The sequence below is a fragment of the Diaphorina citri genome, unplaced genomic scaffold (assembly GCF_000475195.1).
Source record: "Diaphorina citri unplaced genomic scaffold, Diaci psyllid genome assembly version 1.1 scaffold540, whole genome shotgun sequence".
Lineage (NCBI taxonomy): Eukaryota > Metazoa > Arthropoda > Insecta > Hemiptera > Psyllidae > Diaphorina > Diaphorina citri.
In genome coordinates, this window is record NW_007377974.1 from 53,302 (window position 1) to 78,773 (window position 25,472).

A 25,472-nucleotide genomic window follows, 5' to 3' on the forward strand; every position below is an offset into this window, starting at 1 on the left:
AAAAAGCAAAAAGAAAAGGATAGGAGAAGGCGAGCCGTTCCGAGAACGAACCTTATCCGGGTAGGATAAAGTTCACCCCGGGCGAGAATCAAACCTGAGACCTACCGCTTACAATTCAGGCAAGCTTTTTTTTTTTTTTAATGTGTTTTATTTAAAGAGGAGGTTAACAATTAGAGTCCTATTCCTCTAGCTAACTACGTTCTATCTATTTTCACAATAAATTGCCTAATAATATAAAATCCTAAAAATAGGTATTACAACAAAATTCAGATGCCTACTAACTACCTATCTAAATCAATTTAAATAATTTAGTTTGCCTTAGGAATCTCATGACTTTATCAATTTGAGTAGAATCATCACATAGCAGGGAAGAGAGTGTCAACTCGGTGAAGTTATTTTTCCTTCTGAAGGTTTGATATAAGGGACAGTCGCAGAGTATGTGTTTGATTGTAATCAGTAATCAGTACTTGGCAATTATTACACGTTGGTGGTTCTTGTCGATCAAGTAAGAATTTGGGTAGTTGAGTCTATAAAGCGGCTTTATAAAGCTACCTATACCTATCTATATCTAGGTAGTTGAGCCTACAAAGCGGCTTTATAAAGATAGTTTTATAAAGCCACATACAAGTATGACGGTTGGTATATTTTCAGGTATAAATAAAGTGCCTTTATAACAATAATAATAATAATAATAACAACCCTATACCTGGGCATTCAACGCATACCTGATCTTAAACCTGTACCTGACAACACAAACTCGTTAGTTGATGAAACCTCTGGAGTCCTACAAGCCAGACGACCAAACACCCAAAGATGTAGCCACTGAAGGAAGAAGAGACGTGAACGACGCGACGCTAAATCCCAGAGAAATCCCGTATTAAAAGGTAGTACATACATACATACATACATACATATAAGTAGTGCTTTATTTTGGCTGTCAATTAGAAGAACGATCTCCAGCAAGAATCAAGATGGATATTGCAGGCAGCATTACTTTAGGTATAGGGTATAGCAGACTGGAGTGAAAAGATGGCAATTGGAGGTTTAAAAAGTTCACATCAAAAACGATGAAGAAAACCTCTTCATTCATCCAAACAATCCCAGAAGTCATTCGCTTGTAAAACTCGTGTGTACGAGCCTCAACAGTGCAAGAACCCTCAACAAATTATTAAATTAGGTAAGAAGAAACATAATAGTACTATCCATAGTAATAGAGTAATAGTCATAGTAATAATAGTGATAGTAATAATAGTAATATACATAGTAATAGTAATAATAGTGATAGTAATAGTAATAGTTGTAATATTGATAGTAATATGTACAAAGTGGTGGAAAATGTGTCCGTGATGATGACTCAATGAGTTGAACTCACGCACACCCCAAGCTTTCAGACAGTCAGGGACGGTTGAAAAGGGATCTCCTTCTTTCTGGGATTCTTTAGAAGCTATTAAGCCTGATAGAATCTTGGATATTTCCATATCAGTTTGGACTTGGAAATTGAATTTAAATAATGGAAATGGTCTTATAGAATCTAGAAATTCGACGTAACATTCTGAAAATGTCCATAGCATCTTGGAATCACATAATTAATTTTAATCCTGGAAATGGTCTTAGATTCTTGGAATAGGACCTAATGGAATTTTAGAAATGCTACCTAATTGATTTTAATCCTGGAAATGGTCTTAGATTCTTAGAATAGGACCTAATGGAATCTTAGAAATGCTTAAGTCATCCTGGAAACAGTTAATGAATTTAAATTCTGGAAAATTGGAAATGGTCTCAGAATCTTGAATTGGACGTGAAATTCTGGAAATGGCCATAGTATCCTGGACCTAAAACCCCGTAGACGGACGCAGCTACATCCGGCCCTGATCAAGCCCATATTAGCGCTCATACGGCGTGAGTTTAAAGAAGTCTTTAACAAACCTGAAAGAAGTCTTAATGACTCTATTACATGTTCTGGACCCTCGGTGAGTGTTAACTGTTTAACCCTTCGCGTTGATGAATGTATAATTCTGTTGTTGTATGTGAAATCTAGGTCGAATTCTATAATCTATCCCTTTGAAGCACGCGACCTCAAATTTTGGGAATTTTTTAAAATTTCTCAAAAATCCTAGTTCAGATATGATAAAAAATGAGGTTTCTGAAAAAATCCGCCCCACCCGCCCAACCCCGCCCATTTTATGGGGGGTGGTTACTCAGTGAAACCGGTATGCTGAATGTGGACATAGTTTTCCTCAGAACTTCCCCTATATAAAACAACAAAATATATATAAACTTTGATAAATTGGACCTGAAACAATAAATAAAAGTAGGGGTATACTATTCTGTCTAATGAAAATAAATAATGTGGGTGTGTGTATTTTGGCCGAGGTGATATCAATATTTTCATGTAGCTATTTTCAGGCCTGCTCCGTTTGTGCTGTTTATTGTGGTAGTTAATGTTCTTGACAAATTCTAGACATTCTGAACAAATTTAAAACTTAATGACACAAATGTAGGTAATCAAAGGTGGTGAGTGACCTAACGACCTAGCGATATGTAACTCTTTTTCCTCTAAGTAGGTATTAGGGAGGGTTTTCATTGCGTGCTGTTTTCCCCCCATAGCGGTGTTACACGTGTTAATGACTAATGGCACCGTCCCGTCTATGGAATATTTGCTGATGGAATTTGTAAGATTGTTTTGCCCCCCTGTGCTATTGGTGTGAACCTGTGAACTGTGAGGATTGGGTTTCAGCGAATAACTTCATTTCTGTCCGGGATCAGGATTTCATCTTCATTTCTGTCCCAAGATCAAGATTTCATCATAATTCCCGTCCGAGATCAGGATTTCACCTTTTTCTATCCCGGATCACCTTTTAATTCATCCCAGAGTGAGACTCACATCTTCTGGCTTCATTGTTATTTTGTATTTCGGTAAGATACCAAGTCAAAGCTGGTTACGATAAGTGGAATTATTGATCGACATTCTATTAGACTTTAGTGGGTGGAACCCAAGTCGTGTTCCGACCAGGGACGTTATCTCTTCTCTCTGCCATAGCACACCTTCCTCGGAGTTATTAATTTTATTTAATTACGTTTTCCGAAGTTTATTCTTTGCTAAGTCTCTCTTTAAGATTTTGCCAGGTAAGGTGTTGTCAGTGGCGACGAGCTAGGGGATTGTTGGTGAAACAAGGACGCGTAGTCAATAGCCTAACAACATCAATGCTTGGGTAATTGTTGGTTGGCCTTCCGTTATAACGTACGTTAGTCGTTACCCCGGTTATCCAACCAAATATGTTGTTAGGGTAGTCAACTCAAGTTATAGGGCCTTATTTTTACCAGTTATCCCAACTTTGGAGCCAGTCTAGTCAGTTTGGAAGGTAGCGCACCTGCCCTTTATTTAAGCTCTAAGTTTTTTCCTGATCGGATAAGGTTTGTTTTCGGAGAAGCTGGCTTTCTCCTTATCCTGTATTTGCGGGTTCTCTGTTTTCTCCTATTATCCTGTCTTCGATTTCGGCACAATAAGACCTCCATTTTATTCTTCTTCTGACAAACTTATCCATTCACGTCTCCCCCACTGGTGGGTAATTTTTCATTCAAAATGTCGCGGCGATGTCTGATGTCAGATACAAAATAAATAAAAACGACCACCAATTCAAAATCAACTGAAGATTATGGGAATTCGTTTAGATATATGTTTCTCCATTGATTTTTCGATAGATCTGACCCTCCACCAAAGCTAGCCTATCTTATCATTTCTAAAAGAACCTTCAAGAACATTGGAACAATCCTCCCATGAACATTTTTTCGATTTTTTTGTGAGGGAGACTCAATGGAATCTTGAACCATCGGAGGTTCCTCCCACCACGGTCGTTCATTTCCAAGCCTGATCCATGGGTTACTAGAAAAGAATAGCCTTATTATTTCGCTTATAGGTATGCTGCAGCTTCTTATTTATGGAAGTGTATTTCGTGATGCAGAGTGATAATGTATTGAGTAATTATTTGTACAGTATTGTTCATTCAAAATCTCGCGGCGATGTCTGATGTCAGATACAAAATAAATAAAAGCGACCACCAATTCAAAATCAACTGAAGATTACGGGAATTTGTTTAGATATATGTTTCCCATTGATTTTTCGATAGATCTGACCCTCCACCAAAGATAGCCTATCTTATCATTTCTAAAAGAACCTTCAAGAACATTGGAACAATCCTTCCATGAACATTTTTTCGATTTTTTGTGAGGGAGACTCAATGGAATCTGGAACCATTGGAGGTTCCTCCAACCACAGTCGTTCATTTCCAAGCCTGATCCATGGGTTACTAGAAAAGAATAGCCTTATTATTTCGCTTATAGCCTTATAGGTATGCTGCAGCTTCTTATTTATGGAAGTGTATTTCGTGATGCAGAGTGATAATGTATTGAGTAATTATTTGTACAGTATTAGCCGTAATCTGAGAAGTGGTGATACCTTTCGTTTGGGCAACATCCGAAGATGGAATGGACAATGGCCGAGGAGAAGAAGAAGACATTTTGAAACAATAATTGGATATGAAAATTTGGGTCGGAGTGGTCGATAGCCAAGCAAGCCTATTAGAAATATGTGATGGTTTCATGGATTTCAATCACAAAAAGAAGTCTTGCCGCAATCTTGAAATGGATGGTCAGCATATCCAGCTAAGGAAAAAAGTTCACTTGAAAAGCCAAAGAAAGAAGGAAAATCTGTACGCCAAACCACTGATACCAGAAGAAGGTCCACATAGGTACCTACCAGCAGAGGGTTCAATAGATACCTACCTACCTACTTACTAGGAATCAAAATGAGGCCTGGCAATTTCATCAGAAAGAAAAAAATCAAAGAATGTCTGACAAAACAAGAAACCAAGGAAATATGAAATCATAAATCTACCACATTAGATATAAATGATGAGGTTGCCTCTCTAAACAGAACCAAAGTGCTAGAGGTCGTGGCAATTTGTTAGGTGCTAAGAAGAAGAATAACGCGGATAACTGGCATTAGACAATCTGGCTGTAGGCTTTTTTCCTATACTGTTTAGAATTCCAGCTCTATCTGGCGCTGCATTATGTGGAATGACTTTATAGATAATAACATTATTGTGTGCTGATTAAGTTGTGATTTACTAAGTAGGAGAGATGTTTTATATTCAAGGACGCGTAGTCAATAGCCCAACAACATCGATGGTTAGGTAATTGTTGGTTGGCCTTCCGTTATAACGTACGTTAGTCGTTATACCCCGGTTATCCAACCAAATATGTTGTTAGGGTAGTCAACTCAAGTTATAGGGCCTTATTTTTACCAGGTATTCCAACTTGGTAATATCCACCCTTTGGAGCCAGTCTAGTCAGTTTGGAAGGTAGCGCACCTGCCCTTTATTTAAGCTCTCACCCATATTTATGAACAAAATGCTGGCTCTTAAGCTCGTGCTAAGCATAGTCTCAAGGCATTTGATTGGTCAATTTTGACTTGAGACTGATCTAAGAACGATCATTCTTGTTCATAAATACGAGTGTCAGTCTTTTCCTGATCAAATAAGGTTTGTTTTCGGAGAAGCTGGCTTTCTCTTTATCCTGTATTCGCGGGTTCTCTGTTTTCTCCTATCGTGTCTTCGATTTCGGCACAATAAGACCTCCATTTTATTCTTCTTCTGACAAACTTATCCATTCACGTCTCCCCCACTGGTGGGTAATTTGCTCGAGTCTTTTCTCTTTAAATATTTAGATTAGAAACTTCAAACACCTCTCTCATATCCTTTTGCAAAAACACCTCTTCTCTCGTTGGTCTCGGCATTTCTTGGTTTCACATCCCATAAGGTTCTCCTTGGTTCTTATTAGGAGCAAATCCATATATTGTTGACCAAAGGTGTGAGATTCTTCTGTAGAGAGTTCTTTATATTTTCTTTTTTGCTCAGGGAGGCAACAACGGTAACTTTTGTAGTTCTGATACAAGCTTTTGTAAGTTAGAAGTTTTTGTAAGTTTGTTCAAATTTACGGCGTGTTTTACTCGCGGTGGAGAGAGGAACTTCTCGATTTGTGCTTTGGCGCTGAGATCTTCGTTTGCTTCATTTGCTTCACCGTCATTTGTATAGTATTCTAGGTGTCTATTTGCTTTAACTACACTTCTTTATTTTGAAAGAAAAATGTACATCTACTTTTATCAAGAAGGAACTTACTTTGATTGGAAGGATTTGTTAATTAAAGCTCCTTGGACGCCCAACGCCCAGGAACAATATCTCGGCAACCTCCATGTCCTGTACATCTTTTTTCGCCAATGGCCGCAGCTTTCTTGCCTGAACCAAATCAAGTTATTTAGAACGGTACATAACTAGGTACAAACCTATCTTTGCAGTCCATATCGACCAAGTTCTTCTAATACATGAGACAAAATTACACCATCCACAATTTCTATCCGTAGGAGAAGAAATCCAACCAATCTCGTGAAATTTACACAACATCGCAAACATTTTGAAACAATAATTTTATTGGATATGAAAATTTGGGTCAGAGGGGCCGATAGCCAACCAAGCCTATTGGAAATATGTGATGGTTAAATGGTTTCATGGATTTCAATCACAAAAAGAAGTCTTGCCGCAATCTTGAAATGGATAGCATCAAGGATGGTCAGCATATCCAGCTAAGGAAAAAAGTTCACTTGAAAAGCCAAAGAAAAAAGGAAAATCTGTACGCCAAACCACTGATACCAGAAAAAAGTCCATCTATAGGTACCAGCAAAGGGTTCAATAGATACCTACCTACCTACCTACCTACTAGGAATCAAAATGAGGCCTGGCAATTTCATCAGAAAGAAAAAAATCGAAGAATGTCTAACAAAACAAGAAACCAAGGAAATATGAAATCATAAATCTACCACATTAGATATAAATGATGAGGTTGCCTCTCTAAACAGAACCAAAGTGCTAGAGGTCGTGGCAATTTGTTAGGTGCTAAGAAGAAGAATAACGCTGATAACTGGCATTAGACAATCTGGCTGTAGGCTTTTTTCCTATACTGTTTAGAGAATTCCAGCTCTATCTGACGTTACATTATGTGGAATGACTTTATAGATAATAACATTATTGTGTGCTGATTAAGTTGTGATTTACTAAGTAGGAGAGATGTTTTATATTCCGCTCTCGGGCTGCAGGCTGGAGTAGGTGGTATATCTGTTTATGAATTCAGAGCTAGGTTCTGAACGGTTCTGTAGATGTTTGAATACATAATCTATGGGTTGTTTGCAAAGTTACAAAGGTTGTGGAAATTGTAACTGCAGGATCAAACAATAATCCGCCTCAAGGGACACCACTTAGAACGGGTTGGGTGTCGATAGAGGGTTGGAATGTTTCCAAGTTGATCTTGATGTGTGTTCAAATGTTGAAGTGGTAAACAGGCTTACGCCCGCCGACAAAATGATGAAATCCTATTGATTGAACCAATGGAATGGTTCAAATACTGATGCCAGTACTATTTAGGTATGTTAATTATAATTATGTTTTCGAGGTCTCCCAAAGACCTTCATAGGCAAAGAAGATGTTACCCAAACTGATGGTAAGCAGCAAAGTTATCAATTCAATACTGCCAAATCAAATCTTACATTTACTGCACCATCTTTCGCTAGTAGGTATTATTGATCTAATGAACTTACAAATCATACTCACCTTTAAAACTCAATTGTCAGTGCTCACAAAATGTTGTTGGTTCTGGACGTCCTATGTTGATGATATATATGTTTCACCTTCATTTACTCCTTTATCACCAAAGACCTCAACAGTTATACAGTGACGTAAAGCCTCCATCAATCCTTTGTGTCGGTCCCCATAACCTCTCACCATTTTGACACTAAGTGCGTCCGTATAACTTGTTTTGTCACTGGTGTCAATCTTCACACCTCAATGGTTTTCGCCTTTGAGCATCGCATATCGAGGTCGATTACCCTTCCAAGGCCTGTCGCACATTGGAAGCACACTACCATCACGTGACATGATAGTAGTGTGGCTGTCCTGAACGAGATTATCTACAATATTATGGGAAGCATCTATGAATTCTACATCTTTCTGACTCACGCATGATTTTTTTACACTTTTCACTTCTAAAACGACCAAAACAAACGAAAAATGTGCAGAAAAAAACTATCGAAAACTATCGATAGTCAAGCCTCAACTATCGATAGCGTTCGATAGTCAAAACTATCGATAGTTATCGATAGTGCTATCGATAGTTCTCCTCCTCTACCTCTCACATAAGAGTCGCGCGACTTGGGTCTCCTAGACTTCCTAGAGTGTGAAAGGCGTCGCGCGACAAAGGTTTGGATTTTCAGGATTCATCCCGCGACTCCGGGTTGCTAAAAGTGGCGCGACTACGCTTCGGGCCTTAGAGGTTTCCCCAGCGCCTAATTTATGCCGTTGTGTGTCTCCTTCAGTCCTAATTATTGGGTTTGCATAGTGCTCCGCAACATCCTAAATCATTGTTTTATTACACCGACTTGGTTCTCGCGATGCGTTATCTGTTTCGGTTTACATTCTAGTGTTTTCTTTTACATCTTCCTCTTGTACTTTTTCTTGTTCTTCCGATTCTTCTTTATCATCATCTTCTCCTTGGTCGTCGTGTTCTTTCTCATCTTCTTTTTTGTCGATTTTTCCTTTTCTTTGTCTTCGTCGTCTTTTCCTGCTCCTCCTCCTTTTTCTTCTTTTTTTTCTTTCGCCTTTTCTTCTTCTTTTTTTTCCTCTTTGTCTTCTCCATCTTGTTATACGTCTCCTTCTTCCTCCTCCACTTCTTCTTTTCCTTCTTCCTCTTTGTCCGATTGGTCGTCGTGTTCTTTCTCATCTTCTTTTTTGTCGATTTTTCCTTTTCTTTGTCTTCGTCGTTGTCGTCTTTTCCTGCTTCTCCTCCTTTTTCCTCTTTTTCTTTCGCCTTTTCTTCTTCTTTTTTTCCTCTTTGTCTTCTCCATCTTGTTATACGTCTCCTTCTTCCTCCTCCACTTCTTCTTTTCCTTCTTCCTCTTTGTCCGATTCCTCCACTTCTTGGTCTACGTTCTCTTCTAGTTCTTCTTTGTCTTCTTCTTCTTGGACAACCAATTTCTTCCTCCTCCACTTCTTTATTCTCCTCCGCCTCTTCTTCTTCCTCCTCCTCCTCTTCTTATACCTAAACTTCTTCCTCCGTCTCCACCTCTTCTTCTTCCTCCTCCAAAGTCTTCCTTATTGCAAGTTTTTTTTCTAGATCACAGCTTCGGTCCATTTCGTGATTGGCTAAGACAACTTCTTAAACAACCAATTTCTTCCTCCTCCACTTCTTATAATACCTATACTTCTTCCTCCGTCTCCACCTCCTCTTCTTCTTCTTCTTCCTCCTCCAAAGTCTTCCTTATTGCAAGTTTTTTTTCTAGATCACAGCTTCGGTCCATTTCGTGATTGGCTAAGACAATAAATACAATTATGACTACGATAGTTTCTATTAATATTTATTATTAACAAAAGAGAGAGAGAAACACTTTTTTTACAACCTTCTCTCTTGGTTTTTGCAAAGTTTTGCGCAAGTCTTACTGCTGGGTTAAATTTTTCTAACAGAACTAAAGAACTTGAGATATTCTGCCAAACTGATCAACTTAAGAATATCTGGACTTTTCATACGACCAGACTTCAGACTTGGATACGCGAGTATTTCCACAGCATTGGAACATTGGAAGCACTAAAACACACACACAAAAAAAAACAACAGGCCTAAAGAACTCGAGATATTCTGCCAACTGATCAACTTAAGAAAATCTGGACTTTTCATACAACCAGACTTCAGACTTGGATACGCGAGTATTTCCACAGCATTGGAACATTGGAAGCACTAAAACACACACAAAAAAAAGTTTGGTACATGATTACGAGGGTATATCAAAAAATTAACATGACAGAAAGATCGAAGTAAGTTATTTTGGCCGAGGTGATATCAATATTTTCATGTAGGTATTTTCAGGCCTAATCCGTTTGTGCTGTTTATTGTGGTAGTTAATGTTCTTGACAAATTTTAGACATTCTGAACAAATTTAAAACTTAATGACACAAATGTAGGTAATCAAAGGTGGTGAGTGACCTAACGACCTAGCGATATGTAACGAGTAAGTTATTTTGGCCGAGGTGATGTCAATATTTTCATGTAATACCTAGGTATTTTCAGGCCTAATCGTTTGTGCTGTTTATTGTTGTAGTTAATGTTCTTGACAAATTCTAGACATTCTGAACAAATTTAAACTTAATGACACAAATGTAGGTAATCAAAGGTGGTGAGTGACCTAACGACCTAGCGATATGTAGCTCTTTTTCGTCTAAGTAGGTATTAGGGAGGGTTTTCATTGCGTGCTGTTTTCCCCCCATAGCGATGTTACAAGTGTTAATGACTAATGGCACCGTCCCGTCCATGGAATATTTGCTGATGGAATTTGTAAGATTGTTTTGCCCCCTGTGCTATTGGTGTGAACTGTGAGGATTGGGTTTCAGCGAATAACTTCATTTCGGTCCCAAGATCAAGATTTCATCATAATAAAATTTCTGTCCGAGATCAGGATTTCACCTTTTTCTATCCCGGATCACCTTTTAATTCATCCCAGAGTGAGACTCACATCTTCTGGCTTCATTGTTATTATTTTGTATTTCGGTAAGATACCAAGTCAAAGCTGGTTACGATAAGTGGAATTATTGATCGACATTCTATTAGACTTTAGTGGGTGCAAAAAAAAAGTTTGGTACATGAGTACGAGGGTATATCAAAAAATTAACATGACAGAAAGATCGGAGTAAGTTATTTTGGCCGAGGTGATATCAATATTTTCATGTAGCTATTTTCAGGCCTGCTCCGTTTGTGCTGTTTATTGTGGTAGTTAATGTTCTTGACAAATTCTAGACATTCTGAACAAATTTAAAACTTAATGACACAAATGTAGGTAATCAAAGGTGGTGAGTGACCTAACGACCTAGCGATATGTAACTCTTTTTCCTCTAAGTAGGTATTAGGGAGGGTTTTCATTGCGTGCTGTTTTCCCCCCATAGCGGTGTTACACGTGTTAATGACTAATGGCACCGTCCCGTCTATGGAATATTTGCTGATGGAATTTGTAAGATTGTTTTGCCCCCCTGTGCTATTGGTGTGAACCTGTGAACTGTGAGGATTGGGTTTCAGCGAATAACTTCATTTCTGTCCGGGATCAGGATTTCATCTTCATTTCTGTCCCAAGATCAAGATTTCATCATAATTCCTGTCCGAGATCAGGATTTCACCTTTTTCTATCCCGGATCACCTTTTAATTCATCCCAGAGTGAGACTCACATCTTCTGGCTTCATTGTTATTTTGTATTTCGGTAAGATACCAAGTCAAAGCTGGTTACGATAAGTGGAATTATTGATCGACATTCTATTAGACTTTAGTGGGTGCGGGCCGCAGTTTGTGCAAACCTGCTTTAGAGAATATTAGAGAGATATTTATGTGTAAATGGAAACAGAGTTCACCAAAATCGGTTGACATCGTTTGGAAGTTTTGAATCCATTAGAAGGAAAGGATTTTTGCTGAAAAAGTTTTACTGTGGACGCGGACGCCTTTCGGGGGCAATGTCAATCAACCATCGACGCTGCTTTCGAATGAAATTGACCACAGAAATACGAGAAAACTTCTTTTTTCTAGTCTCATCCAGACACTAGTCTCAAACTATTGTTATGTACCTATATGTATTCTGTTCTAATGTATCCTCAAATGAAGATCAGCATTACCTATAGGCTCATAAAGACACTGAAATTCGGATATATTATGGCCGGACCAGCTCAACGTACCCTTTTCAAGGAGTCGTAATACCCTTTTAAAACAATTTATTTTATTAAATGTATCCTCAAGGGTTAAGGGTGAGCTATTAATAACAGCACTACACAGCACCAAAGCTTGTCTAACCCGTATTCTTGTAGATCGCCTATCTAACGCTAGAGATCAGACCTGGTGATGACTTAATTATAAAAGCATAATGTGAATATCTTGGTAATAGCATTAGCGGATCCCCTTCAGATCGGTATGCACGTTGAATATCAATAGTCCAGTCTCTCTAGCTGGAGGGAAAGTTAAAAGTTTGAAGCTCAGTATCGCGGAGAGTGCGAAAGAGATTGATGGTCAAACAGGGGACAAGGAAAAATTAGAGAGTAGTAAAACTGCACACCTAGGGTACACACTGCCTCGACAACATACCTTGTCGATCGACAGCGATTGACGGTCGTCGACTATGTGTGGACACAGCTTAAAGGTCAATGATCAGTGATCACAAATGAAATTATGCTATGGAAATTGAAAGATTGAAAGAGCTTCTGACTTCTTCATCAGAGATACACACACCTAAAAGGAACCCGAAATACATTTAACCACGAGACGAAAATGGTGAACTTGGAAATCTTGGATCTCAAGCCACACGGAATAATGAACATGTAAACAAAACCGTAATACTCCTTGGTGGCCCAACGATATCACGGCTCTTGGTGGCCTAATTAATATCCAAAATGATTACCTAGATACCATCGGCATAAAAGATAATTAATTCTCAACAAAAATCAATACATAAATTATCGGAACATCATTCCCCCGAAGTATGACGGTCAAGTGGATGCAAAGCAAACTAATAAATTCCATGACAATGTTGTTGGTGTTAGTAAATTTTCAAATTAATATTCTTTTCACATACAGCATATCATGACAGAAAATCACCAAAGAATCGAAATATTCATAAAAATTAGAAACCGTTCCAAGTATGACAATTAATATCCAAAATGATTACCTATACCATCGCCATAAAAGATAATTAATTCTCAACAAAAATCAATACATAAATTATCGGAACATCATTCCCCCGGAGTATGACGGTCAAGTGGGTGCAATGCAAACTAATAAATTCCATGACAATGTTGTTGGTGTTAGTAAATTTTCAAATATTCTTTTCACATACAGCATATCATGACAGAAAATCACCAAAGAATCGAAATATTCATAAAAATTAGAAACCGTTCCAAGTATGATGGAAGAAAAATGTACATCTACTTTTATTAAGAAGGAACTTACTTTGATTGGAAGGATTTGTTAATTAAAGCTCCTTGGACGCCCAACGCCCAGGAACAAAATCTCGGCAACCTCCATGTCCTGTACATCTTTTTTTCGCCAATGGCCGCAGCTTTCTTGCCTGAACCAAATCAAGTTATCTTTGCAGTCCATATCGACCAAGTTCTTCTACATGAGACAAAATTACACCATCCACGATTTCTATCCGTAGGAGAAGAAATCCAACCATTCTTGTGAAATTAATGAAATTTACACAACATCGCAAACACGATCAATATGAACCATATTGATTTTCCAATCCACTGATCCTCGTAATGCCTTGAAGATTGATAAGTGGTGATTTAGTGATAATCTGATAAGTGAGAACGGTCCTAGTGATAGCGAAACCGCATGAGAAATCTATCCTAGATGAGGAATCTATTCAAGATTCCTGAGGATGATGATGTGAAGGTATTGAAATAGGTAAGTGGGTTTGTCCAAGAAGCAAATGAGCTTTGTTCAATATGACTGTTAATGGTGTGATAAGTTTGGCAAGCCTATCCATCAGTAGATATTGTAGTCATCAATAAATACTTTTGAGATACGTCAACACTATTACTTTCGATGAAATTTGGTACACTTCCTCAGCTCCTACCTCTTTCTTTTATAGGTTATAGGGGCAAACAGACCTAAAGGATGGGTTAAGCTTCTTCCGATCTATAGGTACCTATATCAAAGGATTTCTGAGTGAGATGTGAGATATTCAGTCTACCGACTACCTACTTGGTCTTGGTCTCTTGGTAGACTTTCAAATACCTTTGTTTCACTTGTAGGTAGTAGGTACCCACAGCACAGCACTACAGCTGGTCACTGTGTAACCCAAATAGCTGGACATTTGGTCAAAAACAATAATTTTATATCTCTATTATCCCATAACATACCTACTATTTTAACTATTTTTATTTTATTTTTTTACAAAAGAGCAAGAAACTTCATCGCGGTTTCCCACTCCACTCGTTCTAATAGTCGGGGGTAATGATTTTTCATAAGTTGTCTATAAAGTAACTGAAACTCGTGCGAAGGGGCGGGCCCCTGGCGCAAAGTTCGTGACTTAACAATAGCAATATAAATCACTTTTATATCTCGGAACGCTGTGAGCTTGGAAAGCTTGGTGCTCGGGGTAGGTGGGTAGGATTGCCTGGGTGTTGGACGTTAGGAGGTGATGGGAAAACAATATTGGCCTGGAAAATGACGGGTGTGGGGCGAACGGGAGGTGTTATTTTAATCAGGCAGAAGTGAAATGTTAGAAAGAGTGACGTTTAACTGTAATTTTTTTCGACATAAGCCAACCAGTAGTTCAGAGAAATGTAGAACTTACTCAGAAGAAGAAAAAAAGAAATCTCAAGGGGTCCCCAAAGGCCCAATTGCCTCCAATCTAACGAGACCTTTATTAGGTTTTAAACTTGATTACCTTATTTTATACTTATTGACTATGGTTCTTTGTTACGGATTTTTTATTTCACCAACCCGAGTTTCGTGGGGTTCGCCTCACTCGTACCTATAGGCTTTTTCAAGATGAGAAATCCAGAGAAATTTTGCTCAAGTTATTCAGAAGGATGTCACAAAGTCACAACCGATTCCAATCTTGTCGAATGCCTTGGGAAGATCTGGTACTGTAAACAATTTTGAATATTGGCGGGAAACTATCTTCATAATATATCCATGTTTAGCATATGGCGTGGAATCATGTAATGCTATTTGTGCCTCGATTGATACGTGGGTTCCGTGGTGTAGTGGTTATCACGTCTGCTTTACACGCAGAAGGTCGCCAGTTCGATCCTGGCCGGAATCACATTTTTTGCGCTCACGTGACATGATAGTAGTGTGGCTGTCCTGAACGAGATTACCTACAATATTATGGGAGATCTTTGAACTACATCTTTCTGACTCCGCATGAGCTTACGTGACGTGACGTGATGGTCGTGTGTTTCTATACCTTCAGTTGCGCTATTATTAGTTGCGCGACGCCGCAAAGTCTGGAAATTGGAAATCCAACCTATGAAAATGATGACCTCTCAGCCTCTCACACATAAGAGTCGCGCGACTTGGGTCTCCTAGACTTCCTAGAGTGTGAAAGGCGTCGCGCGACAAAGGTTTGGATTTTCAGGATTCATCCCGCGACTCCGGGTTGCTAAAAGTGGCGCGACTACGCTTCGGGCCTTAGGTCTCCCCAGCGCCTAATTTATGCCGTTGTGTGTCTCCTTCAGTCCTAATTATTGGGTTTGCATGGTGCTCCGCAACATCCTAAATCATTGTTTTATTACACCGACTTGGTTCTCGCGATGCGTTATCTGTTTCGGTTTACATCCTAGTGTTTTCTTTTACATCTTCCTCTTGTACTTCTTCTTCTTCTTCTTCTTCTTCTTCTTCTTCTTCTTCTTGTTCTTCCGAATTGTTTTTTTTATTTATTATTATTATTTTTTAACAGCAAGCTATCTGCGATCTGAGTTAGACTCCAATTTTAAGTATTTTTTTTTAGTGTTCATAAAAATAATAAAAAAGAAAATCATGTGAAAGTAAAAATAGGTTTCATCACGGTGCTTTTATACAATTGACAAAAATTTTACGCGGTCGGTAGGATTCGAACCTACGCTCCCAGAGGGAATCTGATTTCTAGTCAGACGCCTTAACCACTCGGCCACGACCGCTCGATGCCAGACAGGGAGAAATTAGTGCGTTATAAATGTAAAGTGAGCGCGCAGACTCTAACCTCAAAACAGAACACGTGGAGAACACTTAACGGCAACGTCGCGTTGCCTCGCGCCTATCAGCTGCGAGTTGTCAGTTATCTTTACTTCTTTCAGTTTTTGTCATTTTTCTTTTTCATCAGTTTGATTTTAGTTCTAGCTTTCCTTTTCGTCAGTTTGATTTCAGTGAATTTGTGTCATCAGCATCAAATTTCAGATCATCGGTGTAACCAATGATTTCTGCCTAGATTGCTGTCCTTAGTTCTGACAAATATTTTGGTACTTTTTTGAGTGAATTTCTTATACTCATTCTTTCAGTTTCTGTGTTCGTAGTTTGGTGTTTTAGTTTTAGTGTAAGTTTGGTACAGAAAACGTTTATTTCATGGATGAAGAATCAAGGATGCAGGGGGGCCAGCCTAGTTAACTTGGTTGGTAGCGCGTCTGCCTTGTAAGCGCTGGGCCGCGGGTTCGATTCCCGCCCGGGGCGTATTTTATCCTGAACGGACAATGTTCGTTCTCGGAACGGCTGGCTTTTTTGTAGGTTTCAAGAAGTTATCTCTACACAAGAAGCGCCTATTTTAATAATACCCGCCCCTGAAAACGTTTCTAAAGTCTCTTACAAAACAATAATCCCATTTATTTTTTGTCCGGCGCGGACCAGACTAGCACCCACCTAGCTAGAGGCAATTTGACGTTGCAACAGTTCTTGACGTATCACTGAAGTTAGGAAACGTTGTACGATGGGGTTGGTATCTCGATGGAAAACCATCCTAGTCCGCCTATTATCTGGAGGTACATCGACATGAGGACTACCTGAACTATTGTCTTCAGCGATTACGTCCTCGACAGCACCACACATGTCATTATGTTGAAAACTATAAACAATGATTTCCATATTGCTGTCTAAGTAGGTATTAGGGAGTGTTTTCATTGCGTGCTGTTTTCCCCCCATGGCGGTGTTAATGACTAATGGCACCGTCCCGTCCATTGAATATTTGCTGATGGAATTTGTAAGATTGTTTTGCCCCCTGTTCTATTGGTGTGAACTGTGAGGATTGGGTTTCAGCGAATAACTTCATTTCTGTCCCGGATCAGGAATTCATCTTCATTTCTGTTCCAATATCAAGATTTCATCATAATTTCTGTCCGAGATCAGGATTTCACCTTTTTCTATCCCGGATCACCTTTTAATTCATCCCAGAGTGAGACTCACATCTTCTGGCTTGAGATATTAGTGCGTTATAAATGTGAGGTGAGCGTGCAGACTCTAACCTCAAAACAGTACACGTGGAGAACACTTAACGGCAACGTCGCGTTGCCTCGCGCCTATCAACTGCGAGTTGTCAGTTATCTTTACTTCTTTCAGTTCAGTTTTTGTCATATGTTTTTCTTTTTCATCAGTTTGATTTTAGTTGTTAGTTCTAGCTTTCTTTTTCGTCAGTTTGATTTCAGTGGATACAGAATCAAATTTCAGATTATCGGTGTAACCAATGATTTCTGCCTAGATTGCTGTCTTTAGTTCTTAGTTCTGACAAATATTTTGGTACTTTTTTGAGTGAATTTCATTTACTTATTCTTTCAGTTTCTGTGTTCGTAGTTATGTGTTTTAGTTTTAGTGTAAGTTTGGCACAGAAAACGTTTATTTCACGGATGAAGAATCAAGGATGCAGGGGGGCCAGCCTAGTTAACTTGCCTTCTAAGCGCCAGGCTGCGGGTTCGATTCCCGCCCGGGGCGTATTTTATCCTGAACGGATAATGTTCGTTCTCGGAACGGCTGGCTTTTTTGTAGCTTTCAAGAAGTTATCTCTACACAAGAAGTGCCTATCTTAACAATACCCGCCCCTGAAAACGTTTCTAAAGTCTCTTACAAAACAATAATCCCATTTATTTTTTGTCCGGCGCGGACCAGACTAGCACCCATGTGTCAATAAGTTTGATAAAGATATTAATAACACGAAAAGATAAAAACAAAATGATAAAGAAATCCATAATATCGTTAATGATTTTGTATTTCGGAGAGCGATGATGAATTTATATTTTTATCAAGTCATGGTAACTATTGGTACCCCCTACCAGGACAGTTTTGGGTGTTGGAACCACACTAACCCGTTTAGGCAGATCCATGAGAGAAGGTAAGTAGGAAAGCGCCATATTGAACATACAATCGTTTCAAACATAGCTAATCTTGAGAGCAGGGGTGACCAAACTGAAGGTGACCGCGGGCCGCATTGGACCTTAAATTGTTGGCCGCGGGCCGCATTAATTTTTTAGCCGTGAAATAGGTATACTTTTGCTGACAGCATCTAATCTTACGAAGCCCCAAAACAGGTTGTAGATCAAATTCAGAAAAATAATAATAAAAATCTTCTTAACACATTTTCTTCCGTCTTTTCAAAAAAAAAAAAAAAGAAAAAAGAAAAAGAAATATAAAAAAAAGATTTTTCCTTAAAAATCGAAATGAGCTCGCGGGCCGCACAAAAGGGGCCCACCAGCTCATCGAAATGAGCTGGCGGGCCGCAGTTTGTGCACACCTGCTTTAGAGAATATTAGAGAGATCCATTAGAAGGAAAAATCCATTAGAAAGGATTTTTGCTGAAAATGTTTTAGTGTGGACGCTGGACGCGGACGCGTTTCGGGGGCAGTGTCAATCAACCTTCGACGCTGCTTTCGAATAAAATTGACCACAGAAATCCGAGAAAACTTCTGTTTTCTAGTCTCATCCAGACACTAGTCTCAAACTATTGTTATGTATATGTATTCCAGGGTTGTCCAACCTTAGGGCACCCGAGGGCCGCAAGAGACCAAGGTAGAGAGTTGGCGGGCCGCAAAAACTCAACTCACGGGGGTGGGTGGTGGAGCCGCTGTGTAGATTTAATTATTAATATAATTTTATCTTTTGCAGACAGCATCTAATCTTTGTGCACACCTGCTATAGAGAATATTAATAGAGAGATATTTATGTGTAAATGGAAACACAGTTCACCAAAGTCGGTTGACATCGTTTGGAAGTTTTGAATTCATTAGAAGGAAAGGATTTTTGCTGAAAAAGTTTTACTGTGGACGCGGACGCCTTTCGGGGGCAATGTCAATCAACCATCGACGCTGCTTTCGAATGAAATTGACCACAGAAATACGAGAAAACTTCTTTTTTCTAGTCTCATCCAGACACTAGTCTCAAACTATTGTTATGTACCTATATGTATTCTGTTCTAATGTATCCTCAAATGAAGATCAGCATTACCTATAGGCTCATAAAGACACTGAAATTCGGATATATTATGGCCGGACCAGCTCAACGTACCCTTTTCAAGGAGTCGTAATATCCTTTTAAAAACAATTTATTTTATTAAATGTATCCTCAAGGGTTAAGGGTGAGCTATTAATAACAGCACTACACAGCACCAAAGCTTGTCTAACCCGTATTCTTGTAGATCGCCTATCTAACGCTAGAGATTAGACCTGGTGATGACTTAATTATAGAAGCATAATGTGAATATCTTGGTAATAGCATTAGCGGATCCCCCTTCAGATCGGTATGCACGTTGAATATCAATAGTCCAGTCTCTCTAGCTGGAGGGAAAGTTGAAAGTTTGAAGCCCAGTATCGCGGAGAGTGCGAAAGAGATTGATGGTCAAACAGGGGACAAGGAAAAATTGGATAATAGTAAAACTGTTTCCACACATCGATGTTGACTGGAACTGTCCACACTGCCTCAACAACATAGATTCACCTTATCGATCGACGGTCGCCGTTTATGTGTGGACACATCTTAAAGGTCAGATAAGAAAATATATGAATGTGAGCTGTAATATTTGTTCCTGCGAACAGATTGGAAGTGATGGAATCAAACGATTGGTGTTTTTCGGTGCTATGATGTCTTCAACTTGTTTTAACTGTTGAACGTGTTCTTTTAATACCCGTAAATTTGATGTTCAATAATAAAATTATGCTATGGAAATTGAAAGAGCTTCTGATTTCTTGATCAGAGATCAGAGAATCATCCAAAAGGGAATCTGAAATCCTTTGACCAAGAGATGAAAACGGTGGACTTAGAAATCCTGGATCTCAAGCCACACGGAATAATGAACATGTAAACAAAACCGTAATACTCCTTGGTGGCCCAACAGCAGGGCCCTTGGTGGCCCAATTAATGTCCAAAATGATTACCTATACCATCGCCATAAAAGATAATTAATTCTCAACAAAAATCAATACATAAATTATCGGAACACATTCCCCCGGAGTATGACGGCCAAGTGGGTGCAATGCAAACTAATAAATTCCATGACAATGTTGTTGGTGTTAGTAAATTTTAAAATATTCTTAGAAAATCACCAAAGAACCGAAATATTCATAAAAATTAGAAACCGTTCCAAGTATGATCCATGGACACCTTTCGGAGCTAACGTTACCATCACGATGTATCATAGGATCTATGTTTGTGATACTGCGGTTGATGATTTTGAATAAATTTTCGTTCACATTTCATAAAAAACATCTCGTATGCACATAATATGCTCCATCATGGTTTTAAAGATCGTTTGAGTAGGTTGGAATGGATAAATAGCTTGAAGGGATCAATCAATATTCTCAGATTTGATTGAATAGGATATCACGATGAGACGTTATTGTTACTTTGGGTCAGCTCTCTATATCTCTCTCTCTCTCTCTCGTCTGATGTTTCAATTATTGAGAGAGATGTTATTGAATTAATTAACTTAGGCATGCATGATTCGATTCGGATTATGGACTTGAATTTTTTCCTCCTCCTCTTCTCTAACTCTGAGAGATTTCATCGCACCCTCTATTGAGTCTTTCTAATGTGATGTATCCGTTCCTGATCTTCTCGATTTTTATATAATGTCTCTATTCATCTCACATTCTCGTTCAGAAACATCAATTTTCTATTTTGCATTTCGATATTTCGATCCACAGCATAACAATCCATGTGAACGAGAGATGCAAAAAGGCTTTCTTTAGAAGGGATTTAAATCTCCAAGAGTTACGATTTTTAGAATTTCGTTCATTTAAATCTAACAATTGCAGAGCCCATCAATTGACCAAGTGGTCAAGTGTGGGTTGGGATTGGGACCTTAAAGGCGTTGCCAAAATGCTGAAGCAGCTAAATTGTAATATGGCCTGGTTACCAATTGATCATGACTAATGTCCCATTGAAGAGTAGATATTTTTGACGTTTAAAGTACTCTAACCACTACTCTCTTACCAAGAAGATCACATCGACACCCTTCAGATTACTCAAATCCCCCTCTGCTACTTAGGTATGTTGCCTTTGTCATATTCTTCAGCTCTGACAAATTCTCTGTTCAGAATTTCAACTCTTTGAGTACATCTCGTCATTCTCGGCTCTCTCGATTGATCTATCTATTATCTATTCCTATCTATTCCTATCTCTTCTCTAACTCTGAGAGATTTCATCGCACCCTCTATTGGTCTATTGAGTCTTTCTAATGTGATGTATCCGTTCCTGATCTTCTCGATTTTTATATAATGTCTCTATTCATCTCACATTCTCGTTCAGCTTTCTAATGTGATGTATCCGTTCCTGATCTTCTCGATTTTTATATAATGTCTCTATTCATCTCACATTCTCGTTCAGTCTGCTTCGGGTTTCTCCCATGTCCGTGATGCCTCCAGAGGCAAAACAATTTTCTGAAGGGTGTCGATGTGATCTTCTTGGTAAGAGTTCATCCGGTGCTTTTACCATGGCTAATTAAAACGTTTCGAGCTATAATAACATTATTTTTCTTGTCTCGTCGGGCATCAGAGGCGTAGTGAACGAGTGTGTCCACTTGGTGTTCCTAGAGAAAGCTTAGCCTAGCTAGAGGCAATTTGACGTTGCAACAGTTCTTGACGTATCACTGAAGTTAGGAAACGTTGTACGATGGGGTTGGTATCTCGATGGTTAACCGTTTGGGATATAACTTACCGAAATTTCGGGGTACATTCAGCCATTTTTGGAAAGTAAAATCTGTTCAAGACACAAATGACACACTTCTTTCGATTTTGTGTCAAATCGAATCTTTGTGAACTCCCCAAGGGTTTGAGGGCCTTTTCTCGGAGTTCTACATTTTCGCTCAGTCGTTAATAGTATCTAAGTTTCCAGCTATTTCTGTTCACTCTGAAACATAGCCTACATAATTATTCACAATGAAAAAGAAAGCTTCCTTTTGAGCTTAACCTAACCCTATAATAACACTGATCACTTTGTGACAGCTCCTTTTGTAGCAATTTTCCATTGACGTGACTTCTGAACAAGTACCGCCTACGCCACTGTAACGTGTGTTTCATTACTATCAGTACCGATTGAGTTACCGTCCGATAACCAACTGATGTCTCTTTCGGAAACGCGAGCTCAAAGAAACAGGTAGATGTGATCAGCTGTGACCAATGGAACCTTCCGTGTGTGAAGCCAGTAATGAACATGTCAAAAGGCAGTGGAAATAATGAAGATATCAAAATCAAAAGCATTGGAATCATTGGATTTATCGAAGATATTAAAAGTATTGGAAGATATTAAAAGCGTTGCAAATGAAGACATTTTGAATCTTGGAGCGGAAGAAATGGATCTAGCATAGATTGATAGTGATGTCCCACTTTCTCTGTGATGGCCTTTTGAATTCAAGTCCATAATCCGAATCGAATCATGCATGCCTAAGTTAATTAATTCAATAACATCTCTCTCAATAATTGAAACATCAGACGAGAGAGAGAGAGAGAGATATAGAGAGCTGACCCAAAGTAACAATAACGTCTCATCGTGATATCCTATTCAATCAAATCTGAGAATATTGATTGATCCCTTCAAGCTATTTATCCATTCCAACCTACTCAAACGATCTTTAAAACCATGATGGAGCATATTATGTGCATACGAGATGTTTTTTTATGAAATGTGAACGAAAATTTATTCAAAATCATCAACCGCAGTATCACAAACATAGATCCTATGATAGATCGTGATGGTAACGTTAGCTCCGAAAGGCGTCCATGGATCATACTTGGAACGGTTTCTAATTTTTATGAATATTTCGATTCTTTGGTGATTTTCTGTCATGATATGCTGTATGTGAAAAGAATATTAATTTGAAAAATGAAATGTGAACGAAAATTTATTCAAAATCATCAACCGCAGTATCACAAACATAGATCCTATGATAGATCGTGATGATAAAGGTGTGTCCACACATATTCGACAGCCGTCGATATAGATGTCGACTGAACCGTCCACAATGCCTTGACGATTATGTGTAGACACAGCTAAGTGTATATTGGAGTGACCTCCTAAGGTTTCTTTTGACTCAGCCTGCAATTGTTCGGTTTTCTACTTCTAATGGATCTGTTCTTAAGTACACACCTCACCACTTCTGTCTACATTTTTGGTTCCAAACACATTGAAGAATAAAGTTCCAATTCCTGTATTTCCGACGGTAAGTTCTCGTACTGTTCGTTACATTGTTGCCGTGTTGGGGCTACCCTGTAATTTAATATGGGGTAATAATGTGCCACATCGGGATCTTTGTAAACTGCCGCCCGGTGTAATAAAACTGTTCAACACGGGAGTACCAGGCCCGGTACTCCGGTAGTTGGGGGTTCGAGTCTTCTCCAAATATTTGTAACGTGCTCTCTTAAGGTGGCGTTGCCTAGCTAGAGGCAATTTGACGTTGCAACAGTTCTTGACGTATCACTGAAGTTAGGAAACGTTGTACGATGGGGTTGGTATCTCGATGGTTAACCGTTTGGGATATAACTTACCGAAATTTCGGGGTACATTCAGCCATTTTTGGAAAGTAAAATCTGTTCAAGACACAAATGACACACTTCTTTCGATTTTGTGTCAAATCGAATCTTTGTGAACTCCCCAAGGGTTTGAGGGCCTTTTCTCGGAGTTCTACATTTTCGCTCAGTCGTTAATAGTATCTAAGTTTCCAGCTATTTCTGTTCACTCTGAAACATAGCCTACATAATTATTCACAATGAAAAAGAAAGCTTCCTTTTGAGCTTAACCTAACCCTATAATAACACTGATCACTTTGTGACAGCTCCTTTTGTAGCAATTTTCCATTGACGTGACTTCTGAACAAGTACCGCCTACGCCACTGTAACGTGTGTTTCATTACTATCAGTACCGATTGAGTTACCGTCCGATAACCAACTGACTTACTTACTGCCGGATTCTGACAGGCCGTGAGGGCACAAGCCCTCCATGAACGAGTCTTCTCCAATGTCCTCGATTCTGGGCGAATTTGCTCTCAAGAAACAAAGTGTCTAGAGTTGGCTCTAACCATAGGCGCCGGAATTAATTTTTTCTTTGAAATTTTATTTTTCTATGTTGTACCTATCTTAAATATGCACACTGAGACCCTATATCGAAAAAAAATTGAAATCCGCCCACCGGCAGCCGAAATATGGCCCGTTACGTATACGTAACAGCAGGCACCAGAAGTACATTTGTTACCCAAACGAGAGACGACTGAACTTGTCTGGGAACAGGCGATCCTCTATGTTATTATTGTTGGTCATCCCATTCAGGACGCTACTTTTGGAGAGTAACGACTCAATGCTGAACGGATTGGGTCGCCTATTGCAGTGTTTGTCCGTGGATAGGTCTGTTGGGATGGTTGCTGACATGAAGTGATGTTGGAACCTGTCATCATCCTCTACATCGTCGTCAGATAGATCGTCTTCTTCATTGCCGACGATTTACCCAAAAATATTGTGAGGACCAATAGTCTCTCGTACTTGTCACAGGGTTATACCCAGTAAGAAACATGATTGCCACGAAACATCTCAGCTCATTAGCAGAAATGTTGCAGTCGGGTGAGTTGCAAAATAAGGCATAACGTTTCGTTTCCCCAACTAACATGTTCACCATTTCATCAGTCAAGAAAAGCTCAAAAGTATCTACTTACTACAATGGAAAGTTCTTTGTATCTATCATAATTAGGTTCAGGAAAGTTTGGTGGCAATGATTGCTCTAGATCTGCTCCTTTAACCATTCTCTTTTGTAAGAAACATGATTGCCACGAAACATCTCAGCTCATTAGCAGAAATGTTGGAGTCGGGTGAGTTGCAAAATAAGGCATAACGTTTCGTTTCCTCAACCAACATCATGTTCAACATTTCGTCAGTCAAGAAGAGCTCAAAAGTATCTACTTACTACTATCGAAAGTTCTTTGTATCTATCATAATTAGGTTCAGGAAAGTTTGGTGGCAATGATTGCTCTAGATCTGCTCCTTTATAATAAAAAGCTAAGAGAGAGAGAGGGAGAGAGAGAGGAGAGAGAAGGACGGGAGAGAAGGGAGAGGGGGAGAGAAGGGAGAGAGAGAGGGAAAGGAAGGGTGAGGCACATATCAAATTTGTTTTCCAATGCAACATGCTTACATTTTGACGAATCTTTTTTTAGACAGCGAAATCCATTAACTAACTGTCTATTATAGACAGCTCTGACTATAGTTGACTATACACATGGCAGAGTAGTTACCGGTATTCAATCTCAATGTGGAGTCTGGAGGTTACGGGTTCGAACCGACAGTAGGTATAGCGGTGCATTTTTGGGGAGATGGAACCCGAAACCAGCACTGGAAGACTGGTTTTTTATCAACTTTTCCAAAGAATCGTTAAACTGGCAAACTGTGATCCAAACTATCAGCACGTA

General features: G+C 39.1%; 2 non-coding genes across 2 annotated transcripts; one reads left to right on the top strand and one right to left on the bottom strand.

Annotated features, from left to right (window-relative positions):
- Positions 1–14,827: 14,827 nt before the first annotated feature.
- Trnav-uac lies at positions 14,828–14,900 on the top strand. The gene has a single exon. It is a non-coding gene; the product is annotated as a tRNA-Val (tRNA).
- Positions 14,901–15,674: 774 nt separating this feature from the next.
- On the bottom strand, positions 15,675–15,756 carry Trnas-aga. The gene has a single exon. It is a non-coding gene; the product is annotated as a tRNA-Ser (tRNA).
- Between the last annotated feature and the right edge of the window lie 9,716 nt (positions 15,757–25,472).